The following is a 6,000-nucleotide window of genomic DNA, read 5'->3' as shown; positions in this document are numbered from 1 at the left end:
TGCATGCCACGCTGGTAAAAATCTATACCAGAGGAGGTGACATAATGTCACTGTTGTCACTACAAAAACCCACCACCCACCATCTGACTGTGCTCACATTCAATGTTTGTTCTCCAGAAATGTTCAACAAGCATCGATGAATGTCAATGGGTGCTATTTTTGCCACACAGAGGAATTCAGTGCCACATCTTTGCTTCCTAAGCACTTTCAGGACAGATGCCACTCTGTCAGACTGCTCCTTTGCTGCCATCTGTCACATGGCAACAACATGTAGTGGAATATAGGTGAGAAGGTTCAACCTCTACTACCATACCACCAACATCCTCCTCTGACACTGTAGGCCAATTGCAGGAAAGAGTAGGCATGACTTCTGGAGCAGCCCTCATGGATAAAAAGCAAGTTCTGCACATCGCAGCTGCTCACCACCCACCAATCGATGCTCAGCCAAACCCCAAGTAGAAGCTGTCTGCCCATCCAGCTCCCCACTGTACTCAGGTTTTTTTGCATGATGTTATGCGGTACGGGATATCCATTTGGGCAGTGTAGGTCAGCTGTCCTGATTCTGTCCTCTCTCAGATCCTTGTCCCCCCCCCTCCTCCCCTTGCTGGCTTGATAGAACAAGAAACTGAGATAGTAAAATGTCACTGGCTCTGTACAGCAGTGCTAAGCAACAATGAGAAACACTGGTGCGTTATCAGCATTGCTTTTCTCCTAAAGCCAAAACATAGCACCGTGTTAGCTGCTATCAAGAAAAAAATCAATTCTTTCCCAGCTGATACTAGAACACAGAAAAGTTTTAAGTAACAATGCAACACCTTCCTTCAATTAGGAAAGATCACTTATTTGAAATCTGAGAAAGAGCTTGTTTGTCCAGAAGGGTTTGTTTGCTTTGTACCAGCATGCCAGCTGTTCTGACAATTATTAACTACTTTTTTTTCCTACTTCATCCTTCAGTCACCAGTAGTTACAGCTCTACAACTACACAATATGCCAGTACACTTGGGGAAGAGTCAAGGCTATTTCTCAATTACACTTCAAAGCCTGAGGTGCTTTGGCTGTTCTGATGTTTTATCTTTCCATGATGAATTTCAAACTACAGTGAAAAAGTTAATAGTCAACACTGCGAGCAAGCTGGGATTTTTCACCTACGTGTCTCTGAATACAATTTACAACAGAATACAGAAATTACGAATACAAATTATGTTCTTGTTAACTGGATTTTTTGCTTCCAGGCAATGGTCATTTTGCTAGTGTTTACTGTTCTAAATTGCTTTCAGTATTCCGAACAATGCATGCTGATATTTTTGTGTTAAACAAGTAAATATTATGGTACGTTGCTGAGCAATTGTTTTGGAAATTCTGCAAGTTCAACTTTGCTGAAGAAAGGAGGAAAAAGGAGGATAAAACCACGTAGTAATGTTGAAAATAATATTCACTGCTGTAGCCTGGTTGAGGGAGCAGAGTAAATGTTTCCCTTTGCATGTTAATTTCTGTAGATACTTGGATATTATTTCCATGGCATGACAAACCCTAAATCAAATATCTGTTTGAAGAAATGGGTGAAGAAGCCTGCATCTACTTATTCAGATACTCTTCTGTGGATAATTGCACAACATCCAATGTTAGGATTCTATGTTTAGAGCAGTTGTTACAAGTAATGATGGAAACAGCATGGCTGAAATGTAGATGCATAACAGCTCTAGAAATGCAGCTTGGCAGCTAGCAGTTAAAAAATGAGCATTGATGCTGACAGCTGGAGGACAGCAAATACCAATAAATGAAATGAGGTGGCACTTAACAAATCTAGTGTCATACTGCAGGTAATTGAAAAAAAAAAAAAAAGAGCTCTTCTGTAGAATTTTCTGCTTTGGTAGTTTGAATGTACACTAAGAAGTACTAGAAACATTGGATAAAATCCCACATAAATGAAAACTTAATAATGATGCGGTTGAAATTCTACATTGTAATTCACTTGGCAATTAAATGAGAAAACATGGATATTTATGGCACTTGTCCTATTGCTGAAAATAAGCCAGTATTCACTAGCATTTCTTCTCCTCACTTAAATTCAGATGCCAGCATTTCACCTCAAGTGCTTGGTGTTTCAGCACATGATGGAAAAGGCCACTCTGTTTAAAGAGGATTTAAATGGACTTTAGTAAACAGTGAGTCAGTTTCCTTCAAAATAGTCTTCAACATTTACAACCGTATAAAATCTACAGTTACAAGAGATGCTGGATTTCCTTCAAACGCTGTGTTCCAAGTAGTATCACGCCACAGTTCTTCAGCGGAGTCGTTTTTTTGCAGTTTCTGCAGAGCTGTGGCAAATGGCAGGTCTCCTGCAAGCAACAACTTGCCTGCAGGTGTGTGGGCCTGGCTGGAGAGGGACAGCCTTGCCACTTACGCTCTTCCCTTTTCATGCAAACTCACGTGCAGAAGGGGGAGAAAAAGGAAATACACCCTTATTGCTCAGCATTCTTCTTCTGCGAAATCTTATGTTGGTGCTTAGCGAACACATTCTCTAGACATCTCATGGAATATTTAATTTGCAGCAGAATGTTTGAATTTTGGAGTAAATCTTTGTGATGCTTTCATAATAGTCCTCTGCAGGGAAGGAATGATGAACTGCAAGAAGAGTTGTCAGTTGCAAGCAGTAGCAATTGTAATGTTTTTCTTGTTAACTGAGATTGTTAAAAATTAATATATGTATCATTATATTGATGAGTTACACAAATTGTTCAGTGTTTGTAGCAGTTGTATGGAATAGAACAAACATTTAGGCTACCAGCCACCAGAGTACCTGTACACTTTCCAGGTTATATTATGTGATGCTATTTAAAGGTTGGCATAACATTTACATCTTTCCTCCTGACAGGCATCAGCAAACCAGGTGGAATATTTTTATTTTGAGCTTATAACATGTTCTAGTGATTGATTTCTGTCGAAAGAAGCTTCGTTATAATTGCAAGAGTACTTGTAATCGGTGAAATTGTGTTGCATCTGAGGCAGGAGTTTTTTAATTTCCTAGCAGCGCAGTGCCTATGGTTGGAATGGCCACATGAGGAACCTCATCCTTTGTTAGTGAAGGATAAAATTTAATTTTCACTTGATTTATGGGTTCGATGTAAAGTTTTGTTAGGAGTCCTAGAATTTCAAGCACTAAAATTGATTCAACTTTTTTTTACCTGTCAGTTAAGGACTTCATTCTTCATCCATGTAATTTTTATATAAAATTCCTTGTTTTTGTGGCTCTGATGATGCTTCTGAGGCTACGTGAATCCTGTGAAACTGCGGTTTGTAACCCTTAATTTTGGATTTACAGTCTTAGGACAATGCTGTAGACTTAAGTGATTCAGCACAGCTGTTTCCCATGAAAGCCAAAGACTTGCATGCTAAGGTCACCACCCAGAACTCTGCTTCCTCTGGTCCCAAACACACTTGGTACTTCGGAGGATCAGAATCAGTCTTCTTACTGGGACAGCACAGGCAATAACAGAGAACAATGCAGTTTTCAATAGCAATGAAAAATGGAAAAAAATATCATAGAGCAAAAGATGAGATGATAATAGAAGAAAACATAAGAATGAAAAGGAGGGAATGACTATATGATCAAATGTATCATTTGCTTGTTTTCTCTAAATACAGCCTGAGAGGCATAGATGTAAGGATCTCGAATAGTCTGCTGGAGTTTTTTCCAAAAAGTACTTATCCAGAATAATTGCAAACAAATAGAAAGGTTACGGATCTTTTCTGTAATTTATTTATTTATTTATTTGTTTGTTTGTTTGTTTGTTATTTTATTATTTATTTTGTATGGATGTGGCTTTTTGTTTTTTTGTGTGTGTTTTGTTGGTTGGTTGGTTGATTTTTTTATTTGTTATTCTTCTGCATACATTGGAATCAATGTATATTGGAATCAATTTCAATGACATAGATGGGTTTAAAAATGCTATTATTATCAAGCTCAGCACATTTTTATATCAGGAGATATACAGAAGGAAGAGACCAGAATAAAAGAAACAAATCGAACATGCCATGACACTTTCCAAATAAATAGGAATTTTTTATTTCTTGTTTTCAATATGCTTTGTTAATTATAAACATTTTAAAGAGAAAACATTATATTTTCATTCTTCTAAATCTGTGAGCATGGTGTGGCATTAAACAACCTGGGTCTTTCTAGCCTTTTTGTTAAGTGTTTATTCCTACAGAAATGTGAATTGATTTTCCATGTGTATGGAGTTTGAACTGGGAAATGTATTAGAGGAAGTAAAGGCACATTACGATGTCTGTTTAAAAAAAAAATAATAATAATAATTGAAAAGCTGTAAGAACTGTCAGTTTTCCCACAGCTTTTGCACATACGTAGAACTATGATATAACTTGAAAATAGAGATGCAAACCATAAGATATATATATGTATATATATTCTGACAAGTTTTGGTGGAAAAAAAAAGTATGACTGAAGTGTTAACAACAACAAAAATTTATTTCTAGAATATAAAAACATTGCTGGGATTTTCAGCTTACTGTGCTATTGCTCAGTGAAGTGTTGCTTGCCTTTCTTCTGAGCACATCGTGTTCAATCCGTAATGCAAATAGATTCAGTTCCAATTCATTTCATCCCCATGTTTCACTTGTTTTTATCCCACAAAGTCATTCTTTTGATGCCAGATAGCTGCTTGCTTTTCTTTATTTCATTTTGTTCATTCGTTGCCCTGCTGCATAACTGAGCAGCAAATTTTATCTGTCAATAAGGTATATTTGAATACAGGGCTATTTATCTAGAATAATAGTGGTCAGCTCCTATTAAAACTGGCAAGATGACTGTCTCACTTAATTTGCATTATTTTATTGTGAGACATGAATTAATTCTGACCTTTTAATACGGCTTTGCCCAGTAAGTACAACGGCTATAAATTTTTAAAATGCTACAAAATAATGCCTCCTATTTTAATTCCATGGAAACTACAACAGGCACGAAGAGCACAATAACACTGTTTGATAGGGCAAATAGTCAGCCACAAAACACTATTCTGTAACTTAATCACCACCATTAGCTTAGCATTTTTGCCAGTGGTGCACAAGATCCTACATGCCATGCTTATAAAAATCTGCATCATTGGAGGTGACCCACTGCCGCTGTCATCACTGCTGAAATGCACCACCCACCACCACACTGTGCTCACATCCACTTTTTGGTCTCCATCAATGTTCAACAAGTGTCAGTGAATGTCACTGGGTATCATTTTATCCTCAGAGAAGAATTCAATTCCACAACACTGTGCATTTCCGTGTCAGACGCCATTCTGTGAGACTGCCTCTCTGCTACCATCTGTCGCATGGCAACAAAAAATAATGGAATATTAATGGGAAGCTTCAACCTCTCCTGCCAGACCACCAACATCCAACTCTGATATGTAGGCCAACGTAATAAATTTGGAGGTATTACTTTTGGAGCATCCCTCATATAAAAGCCCTGCAGATTACTTAATTTATACTACATATTTATGCGCAGCATATCTATCTTTTGCTATTTCTCATAAAAAGCAAGGTCTTATTTTAGAAATTTATCTCAAAGTTATGCATGTAGATGTACACTAGGGTTTCTTTCAGAGTTAGCCAAGATGAGTATCATTGCGATGAGTTAAATTTAGTATTGATGAATTTTTACTGACAAACAAGTAGGATCTGTCAGAAATGCCTATGCAAATCTTCACTGCTCAGTTCTGAGTCTGAATCCTTCCAATTCTATTGAATGTCAGAAACCTGGGCTGCTCTGAGCATTTTGCTTATCTTTTCAGTTTTTCTCTCCTGTACTGTTTTAGGGGAATGTTTGTGTGGTTCCTTTCTTTTTGTTCCTCCAGCTGTGCATAGTACAAGTCATTATTTATTTGATGCAGATATTATTCCTTTCCTGTATAATTCCTAAGAGATATCAAACTGCCTGTGGAAAATTCTTTTTTGCTGTGAGCTTGTTCTGTAAGTTCATCCTGAGCT

Source organism: Meleagris gallopavo, chromosome 8 (assembly GCF_000146605.3).
Source record: "Meleagris gallopavo isolate NT-WF06-2002-E0010 breed Aviagen turkey brand Nicholas breeding stock chromosome 8, Turkey_5.1, whole genome shotgun sequence".
NCBI classification, from domain to species: domain Eukaryota; kingdom Metazoa; phylum Chordata; class Aves; order Galliformes; family Phasianidae; genus Meleagris; species Meleagris gallopavo.
Note: the sequence above shows the minus strand (reverse complement) of the source record.